Here is a 13,735-nt window from a genome sequence, read left to right as displayed (position 1 = left end):
AGGTGCCTGCCAGGACTTGACATGCCTGTAGATAGATTCTTCTTTTTTCTTTGAGAAGCAGGAGGGGGGGGGGGGGGGGTAGATGAGAACTTTTAAGGGCACTGGAAACCTTCGTGGGATTAGTTGTATAAAAAGAGGACAAATTTAAAAAATAAAAAAAATAAAAAAAGCTTCAGCTGAGCTCTTTGTGCAACCTTGTCTGTTTGTGCCTTTTTTGATAGTCTCGATATCCAAGATTTTGATGTGCAGCTTTTGTTTAGTGGGGAATCCGTTGTGATCGCAGTAAACGCTCTTAAAGATGAACACAATCAACTGTGGGGGGTGGGGGCGACCTTATCCTTCATTTCTGTACATTTTAAAGAGATCTGTTGCAACAGCTGTGTGATGTGACTGTAATAAAAGACAAAAAAAATTCAATATATTTTTGCGTTACCCTTATTTTCCTTTTTAAATACATTTTTTTTTTCTTTTGGGATGTTTTTGTGCAGATATTTTTATTGTAAAATTAATGTTGTTTCTATCAGACACTAATCTTGTTTGAGTTGTCTCCAGTGGAACTACTTCACTCTGTATGTTTTGATCAGTATAAATCTTTAATTGTGTAGTTTAAAAAAAAAAAAAGAGAAAAGAAAAACTAAAAAAAGAGAACCATTGGTTGTATTTTAAGGGTTTGTTTAAGCTGCCATTAAATCGTTTGGAATTGATTGGTCAGTTTTATTTCGCTGTCGTGTGAAGGATTTGACTTGAACGAAGCATTTGCTATTATTTACAGACTGACCTGCTTCTTATGAGGAAAAAAAATAAACTTTTTTTTGGGGTCTTTTTGCAACTTTGCCATGACATTTCAATAGACGTTCATTAAAAATACTATACCTTCATTAGCTTGTCTGAGTCTTCATTCATGATAGGTTGGCTTAGAAATCCGTCCCTACATTTTAAAGGACTTTGGGGAGCATCTGGTCCTTTTATTTATTTATTTATTTATTTATTTATATATATATATATATATATATATATATACTTTTTTTTTTTTTTTTTTTTTTTTAGTTCCCCTGTGTTAGTCTTAATCTTCCCCAACCTTGCATTCAAGCTAAATTCTCGCGGTATTTGTGCGGACCAATCACGTTGCAGCATTATGGTTTAAGGCGGGACATACCAGCTGTGATGAAAGCAGAGCAGACGAGCCCACAGCTGATCCAACACAAACGTGGTGGTGCAGGAGGACAGATGTGTAGCTGCTGCTTTCACATCTGGTTCGTCAGAATCCAGAACAGCAAGAACGGCCTTGAGTCTGATCAGCCTAAATTGTTGCGGTTTCTCATGGCGTCTGATCCTTTTGTTTTCATTTCATACCGTGATTGGCTAAAACCAGCCTTTGGTAGGCGGGCGCTAGGTGTTGCTTCCCCCAATCAGCTCAGAGTTCTCCTGAATGTCCCTCCTTTCCCCAAATGGATTAATTGGGAGCCGTCCCAGATTATAACGTGCAGAATGGAGAGTGCTACACGTTATAATCTGGCTGGCCGGGTTAAAGCTTCCCAATGACTCTGATCCATAGAGAACAGCTGTTTCCATCCACTGCACAGGTGAGCTGCCGCTTTCAGCAGCTGGTATGTGATGCTTCATGGCTAAAAAAAAAAAAACTGGCTGCTCACAATTCTGGGAAAGGCCCACAAAGTTGTATCTAAATGTCTTCAAGTTCCAGTGGATCACCTCCAGAAGAATTGGGGGATTTGCTGGTGGAACAAATCTCAAGGAAGAAGCAACATTCTGCTGGATTTGATGGATGCAGAACAAGGAAGGCAGAGAGAGAGAAAGAGACTTGTCTAAAATTAAGCAAAAATAATCAGGCCTATTGAGGTGTTTATTCCTATAATAATGGTTGTGTGAACATTATTTGAGTTTTTCTTTTCTTTTCTTTTAGCCAAATCAATTTGACTTGACCAAATCAAGAAAGACTCTGAGGATGTTATATTGCTCTCACTTTCCTCTTTTCACCTTTTCTCCCTTTTAGCATTTTCTCTCATCCGTTTCTCTCCTTTTTTATTACCTTCCTGTTTGTGTCGTTAGTCCCAGCATAATATCTAATAAACCTTCTTGCATATAGAAATCAAGCGGAGCACTATGGTGAAAGCAATAATTCTCCACTTGTGAAAGTAAAATCTGTTGGGCTTTATTTGGCATTAAGACAATTCTTATTGCTACGCTGCCAGACGAGACACAAAAGGAAAAAAATGTGAGTATTAACATCTGATGGTCTGCGTAGAAACCTGGTCCTGGAGAATATTGGCTGTTTCAACTTGACAAAGACCTAAAAATGGTTAAAGTGAAGAGATGGTTGGCCGACAACAATATGAACTTTTTGGAGCCCGATTCCTGTCATGAAGCCGGTAGAGAAAACGTGGAGGGAGGAATAGTGGATTTTAAATGACTTTAAAATCCTTCTGTTAGTCTATAAATCCCTGAATTAGCACCTAAATCCATCACAGACTTGTTATCAGGGCATCAACCCTCCAGACCACTCAGGTCTTCTGGCTCCAGCCTGCTCTGCAGAACCAGAACCAGAACCAGAACCAGACATGGAGAAGCAGCATTTAGTTCCTATGCTCCACTGATCTGGAACAAACTCCCAGAAAACTGTAAAAGTGCTGAAAGCCTGAGTTCCTTTAAATTAAGATTAAAAACACATTTGTTTAGAGCTCCCTGTGACTGATCTAATTAAACTATGAACTGAAACATTGAATTTTTTTTTTTTTTTTATGACGTCACTCCAATTACCTTTTTAATATGATTACTTACGCTTTCATAAGGTTAAGCACCTTGAATTGTTTTTTTGTTTTGTTTTTTTATATAAACTTGCCTGGCCTTGTTTAATCTCTCCAAGTTAAACCACTAAACACTGACTGAGCCAGTTCATCATTTTTTTATGACAAAATATCATTGAATGCATTTCCCTTAAAAGCTGGCAACTCTGCACTGTCAGATGCTTCAGCAACTGCCACCACCCACATCCCCTGTAGCTGCTCCTCTGTGATCCCAGTCATTCCTTACTCCCACCACTGTCTGCGTGCCCCCAAAGGACCAATCCTTCTGCCGTTTGTTCAAGTGAATATTTGCATCAATATTTAGAAATGCAGGTGTCAGATAAACCTTTAATTTCACATTTATACTTTATTTTTTAAATTATGCACTGTACTTTTAGGATTTACTCTTGCTCTGAGACAGACTCCTCTCTTCCACTAAAACGCAAGCGATGCAACATTTAAACCCCGTGGGTTACTAGAGAGGAAAAGTTTGTGATGATTTATTTCTAAAGACAGATTTAATATTGCACAGATTCCATATTTGCATAAATTACACTCGTCCTTGAAGATAACATGTACAAAATGAGTTAACCCCCACAAATATTGCTTCTGCAGATTAAAAATATTTTCAGACCTCTATTGTTTATTACAAATTTGGAGGAAAAAAAAGTGTTCCTTAATAAAACTGTTCCCTTAAAATAAAGCATCTTAAACCCGGATTGGAGCTGCTGCTATGACTGCACTGGATTATGTAATTTGCAGGCAGTTACCATCGTGTCCGCTAGGGGTCGCTGCGGTACAGGTTAAAATCCCTCTGCGGTCTTGTCCTGCGCCTCATGAGCAATTACATAAGGTTTGATTCATAAAATTTAAATGTCGTTTGCTTGAGCGTCACAGGCTGTGCCGCAGAGGGAAGATGTTTTATCTTTAATTTTACAAAACAGGTTCACAATTCTAAATTTGTAATGTTGTTACAGTTACTTTGCTTTTCACGAGTGAAAATTATATGCATTTACATTTATTCTGCTAAAAGATAAGCACATTATCACTCCTTTATGTTTTAGCTAATTATCTTTAATTAAAGATGAAGTACAGACGAACAGTGACGTTAACGTAGAAGACAAAACAAACCAACCAATCCTATTGATTACCCGCGAGTTTGTTTACTTGTTCTGGCTCCACCACGTGCTTGCAATGCGGCCACGCATGCGCTTCCAACAGTTACGTTTACATTTGGCACGCGTCAGGCGGCTGCGCGCGGTGCCAAAAAAAAAAAAAAAAAAAAAAACATTCGTCCGCGGACGCGCGCAAAAAACAGCCTGCCCTCGCGCTGATTGGCCGCATTTAGCTTGCACCTCCCACTCCGGCAACGGATTGGTCGGCTGGAAGGTGTTCTTCGTTCTCATTGGACGCTATTTGTGGCTGGATCTGTGTAACTGGGCTACTGTGCTGCTCCTGCCGCCTTCACGGAACGCTCCCTGGGTGGGAACTAACAGCTTTTTAAAGAGAAAGACGTTGTTTTGGTGGAGATAGTAGCAGCAAAACGTCATCCTTTGAGACTCATGGTAAAACCTTTTTGTTCAAAGAGCGAATTTAACAAAGACAGGCCGAATTACTATCATTTTCATGTAATTTTGCTCTGCTCGTGTTTTTAAAAGACTGCTTCTTTTAAGGAAAACTATTAAATATGCAGTTTATTCAAAATAAACATCCATATAATTATTATGATTTAATTATACTTTAATAAAACAAATAGTCAACAAAATATACTAAAGACCTTTCTAGATGAGGAAATATCACAAATCCCTCCAACTACTGTATTCCTTCGCCATTGTACCATATCTGGAGGACTATGTAGAAGTTTGGGGGTAATACCACTAAAACCGTTATGGAGAGTATCAAAAAGACGGATAAAAATGGTTAACAATGTTGTTGTGAATGTACTAATATGCTATTTTCCATTTTTGTTTTATTTACACTGGTTTAGGTTACCCTGAGCTATCCATTTAGTTATGCTGCTATAGGCTTAGGCTGCTGGAGAACATTAATTATTTCTCTCCCACTTTGCTGAGTTTTACTACTGTTCTCCAATTTGCATGATTTGTTGTTTCAACTTTTAAACTTTTTGTTCTCGCTGTCTTTTTCTGTTCATAGAAGGTACACCTGGTCTGGCATTCTGTTAGCTGTGACATCATCAGGGGAGGCAGACAATGCAGACGTCCACTTTGGTCCTGTGCTCTTTCAGGGGGAGTGAATGCTGCCACAACCTGATGCCTGTAAATGTACAGACAATGAGATGAAGGCCATGATTTCTGAAGAAAATGTAAAAATGCGTTTTTTGTGTATCAGTCTGTGGGTGGGGGGGTGGGGGGGGGGGGGGACTGTGGAATGGTCTCAGTGTTGAAATACAGGAATGTCCAAACATCTTCCAGTTTAAAAAAAAAACATTTAAAGATATTTCAGCATTTCAGTATTTTGCTGACATTCTGTTTTGCTGGGCATGCATCAGAATAATGCCAATTGTAACTTCATAATAAACCCATGATAAGTTATTGGCAATGCTGAGGGTTTAAACATGTAAAATGCCCGATGGCTGCTGATGGATCCATCAACATGGTGAGATGAGGGCAGTTTTCATTTTGAGGTACAGGGCTAGGATTCAATATGTTTATGCTACTTTAGTGGTGACCAAGTGGTTAGGGAGCCCGAAAGGTCGCTGGTTGTAAAATCTGTCTGTCACTCTGGGTTAGACACCAAACTATGTGAATCTATTCGGGCTAATCCATCTTTAAAAAAAAGCAGCGATATCAGCCGTCTTCGGTAGGTTTGAACGTAAGGCATCTGCATTTATTTCCCACCAGAAATGGTGTTAAAGTATTATATTTTACAGAAAAGGTTAAGCACAAGCAGGAGACTGCTGCAAAGTAATTTTTTTCTGATGTATCATTCTTCCCTTGTCATGTGGAAAATCCTCTGGCTGGCAAAGATGAGTCAGATCTACCCTAAGTCCTGCACCGTGTCCACAGCGAAGCGTCCTGATGCGGTGGAGGGCGGTTTGTTCTCCATTCATGGCCACCGGAAACCTCCCAATCTCCTCAACAATAAAATGGTACCAAGATGTGCTGCTGCAACACAAAGCTCTTCCAGCAACCATGTGGTGACCTGTGGATTTACCAGCATGACGAGGTAAACATGGCTGCAAAGTGCCTGAAAAGGTCAGAACACTAAGTTTTGGACCTGTGGTCAGTCCACAAACAGAACCCACCACATTGTGATCAACTCCAAGCTCTAATAAGAAAGGAACGGATCGCCATCAGCCAGGATTCTGTCCTGAGTTAAATATCTGCCACGTTAGAGTGAATTACAGCATTAATAAACAAGAATCAGATCCTTTTTTTTTTCTTTGTCCTCTCATTGTTCACAATATGATTTTTCATTTGATATTTTTTATATATTTTATTTTATATTCATCTTTTAATATTCAGTATACCACTAAAACATTAAAACGAAGCACAAAAAACTGGCACGTCTGGGATTCCGTACTTTTTCAGCTTGTTTTTCTTTTATCGGTGGTTCTCGTAAACCATATTCCCTGCAGCACTTGAACGCCGCATCAGTTGATGAAATAAAACGCAGTTTTTCTTGCACTTTTCAGACAAGTTTGGCTCCGCAGTCAGCTCACACGCAGTCTCCAGCCAGACCCGGGCAGCTCCGTCAGGTAGTTGGATTCCTGGTCGTGCGTATGTTTGCGTTTGGAGCACAGCGCGCCGCGCTGCAGAGATTATTGGGATTTTCGCTCTAAATAAGGCCTCAGACGGAACCGCTCGGCCTGTCAACCCGCTGCTGCTGCTGCTTTCGGACGACTAGAAGTATACTGAGGATTAAAAACAGGAACAATAAGACATGAGCCCACTCTGACGGATGGGTCTCCACTCTTCAGCCGGGACACTCGCCAGGAGAAGGTTCCCGCAGATCTCCGCGGATCGCCCTGAAGCGCGCAGAGGGGGTTCTGGACGGGACGCGCTGATGTTTGTGGAGACTTTTTAACTGATCCGATTCCGACCCGACCGGTGCTGCAGCCGCTTGCAGCTGGATTTATGCACCCGTGAAAAGCTGCCCGTGTTCCAGACTCCCGCAGCAGCTCCAGCCGAGAGACGCGTCTCCTCCGCCGGGTTGTTTTGGTCTCCGCAGGAAGGGGGGAGAAGGCGAAGCGTCTTTGGGGGTGAGTGCAAAGCCAGGGTGACCTACTGGAGGACGCGGTGTTGTTTTGCAGCGAGCCATCATCAGCATTTAAATGTGCAGCTTTAACGTCGCATTACATCTTAAAGGATGCGCGCAGCCAAATATTTATAAGGTTGCTATTTCAGTTTGCAGACTTCTTTCTGCAAACTGCACGTTTACAGACATTAAAAGACTTTTAACGTGCTCTGCTCATGTCTATGCACCATGCAAGATTGTGTTCTTTTTATTATTATTGTCTTAAATAACGGTTTCTATTCTGGTTGGATGTTGTTTTTTAACCTTTTAAGAACTGAGCCAGGTTTTGTAATTTGATGTCGGAGTTGCAGATTTTAGCTCAGGTTTTAGTGCGTGCGTGTGCGTGTGTGCATACGTGTGTTTGTGTTGTCATGGGGGGGGGGGGGGGGGGGTGTTGGGGGGGGGGGGATTAAAAAGCCACGTGAACAGGCGACAAAAACACAAAGAAACGTCGGATTTCGTGACGCGCACGCGCACAGCGGAGTGCAACCCTGGAAGCTGCAGCAAATGTTGTGTTTACATCCATCCATCGTGGGTTTTTCTCGAGCTTCCGAGTGCTTACAACATTTTGTTACACATTCATTGAAACAAAAGGCAGTCCTAATAAACAAATAAGTTATTTAAAAAAATATCTCATCATTTGTTGGTTGTTGTTTTGGCTGACGCGCGTCCTCGACGTCAGGGCTGCAGGAGGAAATAGGACGCGGAGGAGAGGCTCTTAGTGCGCGGGTAGGTCGGCTGTCACGTTCGTGCTTCTTTATTTATTTATTCATTTATGTCTGTTTGCGTGTGTTTATCCCGCATGGATTGTTTTTTAACACATACGCGCATCTGTGTCACGGCAGGAGGATGATGATCTGAGGATGTAAACAGAGAGGCTGCAGTAAAAAAAGGATCAAGCTGCTCTTTTTGATTCGATCCAAACTAAATTGAAATAAAATACAGCATTTTTATCAGATGTTTGGATTAGAATCTCGACCTTTCTGTTGTTTTAACTTGTATCTGATGTTTGTCTGGTTTATTATTTTTTGTATTTTCCTAGAAGACGTGACTTATATTATCTCGTCATTAACGCAGACCCATTTAGCTCCTCATCAGTTAAAAATACAGGAAGTTCTGTTTGAACGACTTTTAATCACGAGAAGCAAAACAATAAGGAAGGACGTGCATATTTATTAACAACCCCCACCCGTCATTGAAATGATGAGGAACTTGTATTTATTTACACATCCTGGTATCTGCACGCTACCGCCTCCCGCGAGTGGCGCGTTCACGCCGCATGGGAAATAATTTCCACTGCAATAACAACATCCTTTCATTTATTTATATATTTTCATCCCTTGTACTTTGAACGTGTTAAAGGATCTCGGTATTTCTTGTGACGATGTGGTTCTGACTCAGGTTGATGCTCTGATGTTTAATCTTGTTTTGTGCAACATATTTGGTCTGTAGGTGAACAGAAACTTGATGTTGGGGAGGAAGTCAGTCACCTGACGGTTAAAGATTACAGCTTCATTAAGACAATGTAATGTATTTCATTATTCAATTGACCAACACTAAACTAATCAACATTCATGCAACGGTATTCATGAAATGGTAACAAAAATATTCAAACCACGCAGATAATTCAAATAAATTGTATTTTATTTTCTGAAGGCTTTGTCACATATCATGTTTCCATTTATTTTGGTTCTGATCCATGTCAGCTCAGTCAGCTCCTGTTATTTATGACAGATTATGACCCCTGATCAAACCAAAATAACTCAAAGTTATCTCCTGCTGGTAGATATTATTCAAACAGAAGAATATGGGTGTATTATAGAAAACTGCTTTAAATCATTGGTTGTCAAAGCAAGTATAACTGGTCCCTGAGGCAGGTAAAAGTTGAGGCGTGATTGGTACTAAATGTCCCAGAACAAACGGCTCCATTTCACAACACAAGAATGTTGGTTACAAAATGACTAAAACTTCAAAAGGTAAAAAATTAAAGCTCCCAAACTTGGAAGTCTGGAGAAATGTGACAACTCAAGCTACAACATGCAGAATTTGAGCATGAACAAAAACAATATGTTCACTCAAGTTTTTGTTGTTTTTTTCTTTCATGTGTCCGACTCTTCTGGTATATAAAAATGTAGATGAAGTCAGCGGTGACTTTGAAATGAATTGTGCTCTGGGCACCAAACATATTCTCTACCATTATCTGTCCGCCAGTTGTAAGAATCTAGCAACAAAACTGGTCATTATTATTTCTTTATTTTTATGTATGCTTGGCGCACCCCCAGGCTTTGGTGCCTTGTGCGGTGAGCCATATCAACAGAGAAACTGATTTTAAAGACCTTTACAAAAAACATTAAATTAATCTAAATGAAAATCAGGTCACTTTTTCTGTATGAACTGTTGATACTGCATTTATTAATGATATAGATACTGTTTTCTTTGGGTTAAAGGGTACATTTTGTAAATAAATTCTATGTAACAACAACAAAAAGTCATATTTGGGAATAATAATAATAATAAGAAGAAGAAGGACATTCCATTGGGTCTCATAGGTTGCAGCATCTCACTGAAGTTTGAAGTTTGTGTTATTTTGCAAAAAAAAATTCATGCTAGTTTATTTATTTATTTAAAATAAAAGCCATTTGTAGTGCTTGTCTGCTGTGAACAAACTTCATAAATGGGATTAGCTCATCACAGTTGTTCCCAACCTTATGTAGCATTTTTTTTTCTTTAGATAGGTTGCCTTTTGTCCCACGGGTCCCTGAAGGCAACACGACTGCCCATTGGTCGATTCGGCTGTCAGTCGGAGCGTCCTTCTCCTCCCACGTGGTGACGTCCCCCCTCTCCAAAGTAACCAGGCTAGTCTATTACGCACACAAAAGACACAACAAAAGCCAGTGCTGGGAAAATGAGAGCCGTCAGCACCCAAAGGACGCAACAATAAGTTCCCAGCTGGCAGCGCCACACGTGGACCAGAACCTGGACGGAGACAATCCGTGGGTCAGCTCTTTTAAAATCAGCACAAAATACCAACAACAACAACAACAGCGTCCCTCTGGCTGCAGTTTGTCCCTCACCGAGCTGCGCGCGTTGCTCGGGTCTGACTCAGGTGGTGAGTAGATCCAGCTCCGGCACCACAGGGTTTTCATTGTCAGTGGGTGGGAAAGGTTCGGTTCTGGTGCCGTGTTGGGTTCACTGTCGGAACGAGGGTCGGTCAAAGCAAACAAACAAACAAACAAGGAGAGCGGCTCGGTCACGCTGTTGCGCTTCTGCTGGCGTCGAGTTCTTTTGTTGGAGGATAAACAGGTTTGGAAGCGGCGGAAAACCAACAACCGGGGAAATACGCACACTGGCAGCGGCTGGGAGGCCGAGATTAAAGCGTTTAGACGCGGCGAAAGGTGCGCGCTTTGTCTCCTGGCGGTTCACCAGTGGAGGACAGCGAGTCTTTTGTCTGGACACATCTTCCTGTTCTCTGTGACCAGAGACGCACAGCGCGCTGCGTCTTTGGTTTCACTTAGAACATCAGCTGATCCTGCTCGGATCCCTGGCCTCAGCGACGCTCATCTCACCAAAACTCTTTCATTTTAAATCATCCTTCAGAAGAAAAGACACAGCTGGACAGAAATAAGGCGAAAAATTCATTTTAGCTGCAGATAAATAGTTTGCTGGACTTTAACTGTCTTTGATCCTTTGTCTATGTTCATTGTTGGATATGGACAACAACAACAAAGAGGAGCCTGTTGTTAGATGTGTAAAAAGTCCTCTAAACAAAAAGGACCGTTTACTTGTCCATTTTGGGTATTATTGAATAAATAGTTGAGAGTCTGCAGCTGTCAGTGGGGAAAAAAACAATCTTCTACTGTTTGCACCGATCAGCCGTCCAGAGGTCGGAATTGGCTGATAATTTTCTGTCTGGTGAAGCGTAGATATTAAATACACACACAAACTAAGAACTTCTGCAAGTTCTGGCCTATAAATGCGTCAACAACAAGCTTTGATAAACCTTTTTATAAGAGTTTATAATCAGTGATGTGACTTGATGTCTTGCATTCCGTCCTCTATTAAGGATTGTTATTTTTTTAATTAGTTATTGCCACCAGCAAAAGAAAAGAAAAAGGAAAATTCTAATTGGTCAAAAGAGAATCGTCATGTTAGCAAACAGAGAGACCAGGAAGTGTCTGATCGGCGCCTCTCTACTTACTCATGACATTTGTTGTTTGCCATTTTACATTTTGAGGCACATCAGACCTGAGGGGAGACATTTACAGTCAAGTTTCTCTTGTAAGCGATGGAAAAAACTTTGTAGTTTCTCCTCCTGCAGGCTGCTTAGTGGTGCACAGCAACAGGTGGGACAGGAGCCGTGCTTTGTTACTCTCTTCTCCATGTGCTCGCTAAAATAAACCCTTCTGGCACTTCCTCAGGCATCTCACTTGAATTACTTTAAACCGTAGGAATGGCATGACGGTAAACCTTCGCCGCTTTAAAAAAAAATTTTTAAAACCTTGAAACTGATAAATGACTCATGTCTGTGTAGAAGAAGGAAAAAGTAGGGGAGAGAACCAGGAGCTGGTCGCTAGCTGCTCAGAAGTCAAGCAAGAGAGATGCACCAATCAGTCAGCCGCAGTCTTTCCCGTAAGCGTGGTGCTGAATATAGAAGCGCTGTTTAAGCCAGCTGATGGGCAATGCGCAGCATGTTGAGGGGGGAGGGGCGTTGATGTGTGCACATTTTGAACCCTAGAAGGAAACCAAATGAGAATCAGCAGGTCAGAACTGAAAGAAAACCAGGAACTGAATTTAGTTGCAAGCAAGGGAAAAGTGGAGGAACCCTCTGAGCCTGCAAGCAGAGCAACGGGTGGGGGAGGGGCAGGCCTGGTTCAGGCTGGAGAAAATGCTCTGGTACTTCCTCTGGCATCTCGTTAAAAGGACTTTAACTGTGGAGCGCGGTGTAAAGTAGGTTTTAAGAGGCTTTGAGGAGACTGGCGTACCTTGATACCAGTTAGGGGCAGTGGCAGCACAATGGACACGAAAACACAGAGAGTTGTTGTTAAGTCGGGGGAAGAAACCAAAACAAACAGAGGAAGAAGCTCTGTGTGTTCAGTATTCGGTCTAATCGAATAAATGTTTGCGGGTTTGCGTCATGTGGAGCCGTCAGTCGGGGGAAAACAAGCCGCTATTGTTGGCCCTTCCTTTCTCAATGTGAATGATGTTGATGATGCTGAGGTGTGACATTTCTAAAGCTCTGTGTCAGCGCCCCCCGCCCCCCCCCCCCCCCCCCATGCACACCTGCACGTGCCACTGGGTTTAAACTGGGCTAATTCACAGAAGGGATTTTGTCCTTTTCATGCAGGGATTATGCCTCCAGCACCTGTGCAGATTATGCAGCGCGTATGTAAATATGGCCGCTCTGCAGGCCCGCTGGCCTTCAAGGCCGGCTCTGTGTTTATATATTTATCCAGACGCGTGTTTGCAGAGCAGCCATGCCCCACGTCACGGCCCGCTTCCTGTTCAGTTGCGGAAGCTCCTTTTTGTTTTTCTCGTCTGGCCGCTGACTTCTGTCTCGACGGCGCTCTTCCTGTCGAAGCACACCGAGCCCGTTTGGAAACTTCCAGCCTTTAAAGTTCTTCCCTTTCACGTTTGTCCAACCCCTGTCATGCACAAAATGTACCTTTTCACAATAAGCAGCTTTTAAGGACAAAAGGCATTTCACGGTTCATCCTAACTTTCTCTTTTTTCTTTTTTTTTCTTTTTTACAAGGATGAAAATGAAACCTTGACAACTTCTACTTTCGATTTGTGCTCACAGATGAAAGCATAAATATTTTTGTGAAAAATAGAACTGAAATTTGTTATTTTGTACTAAATAAAAAAAAGTACTTTTAAAGGTTTGACTGCTCTTTATGAGGGACAGTAAGATCCAAATTTACGCATACATGTCGCCACCCAGGTGTGAATAAACAGCTGCCTGTCTAGAGATGTACCTGCAGGAGTTTCACACAAACTTGATGAGTAATTAATTATTGCAACCGACTGGGATCAGTTTTGCATAAAATGTTGTTATAAACTCCAGAAACAGCAGGTTCACTGTGTTCCGTCACTGTTTCCCACCTTTTCTGCTTCTGTCATCTGTCAGAAGTTTGATTCATTTCAAAAAGTTTCAGTGAGCAGAGCTTAAAGATGTTGATACCGTTTAATAATGGATTTAATTTACTGTTCTGGATAAACATTAACAGATGCACAGACGCCCTGTTTGCTGCCCATGGCAGCTGACTGTGTGTGATCCAGGCTCCGAGGCTCATTTGCATTTAAAGTGGAGGGAGTGACACGGGATCACTGGAGGCGACTGTGGAGACGAACACCAGGTGTAAAGTGATGCCTTCAAGATGAACATTATCACCAGCAGCATTCACTTAAAGCTGCAAGCACCGCTAAATAAAAAACTAATGTATAGATTTCAAATAAATAAGATCCCCATCAAGTGTCAACAATAATTTATAAAACATTTTATTGAAACTTGATAGCTACAACAAACTCCATATTTAGTTTGGTAGGGCACAACAGTGCTAAATGAATAATAAACAGATCTAGAACAACTTAATGTTTTATATGTTTGATTTATTTATACTAAAATGCTTCATTAACTGAACTTTACTTTCTTTAAAAAAAAAAAAAAAAAAAAAGAAG

The 13,735-nt window shown here is 41.4% G+C and overlaps 1 protein-coding gene across 3 annotated transcripts in view; it reads left to right on the top strand.

Moving 5' to 3' along the window:
• Positions 1 to 6,312: 6,312 nt before the first annotated feature.
• The window catches only part of LOC105928142 (protein yippee-like 1), a 34,909-nt gene continuing 27,486 nt past the window's right edge, over positions 6,313 to 13,735 (top strand). Inside the window, exon 1 of one of the 3 annotated variants that reach the window (XM_012865271.3) lies at positions 6,313 to 7,023. The gene's annotated coding sequence lies outside the window, so the exon portion shown is untranslated. Of the gene's footprint in view, positions 7,024 to 7,685; positions 7,788 to 9,865; positions 10,168 to 13,735 lie in introns of those variants that run through there. The other 2 variants (XM_036144363.1, XM_012865270.3) reach the window with 2 other exon arrangements.

The sequence above is a fragment of the Fundulus heteroclitus genome, chromosome 12 (genome assembly GCF_011125445.2).
Source record: "Fundulus heteroclitus isolate FHET01 chromosome 12, MU-UCD_Fhet_4.1, whole genome shotgun sequence".
NCBI classification, from domain to species: Eukaryota; Metazoa; Chordata; class Actinopteri; order Cyprinodontiformes; family Fundulidae; genus Fundulus; species Fundulus heteroclitus.
This window is presented reverse-complemented; position numbering and strand designations above follow the sequence as displayed.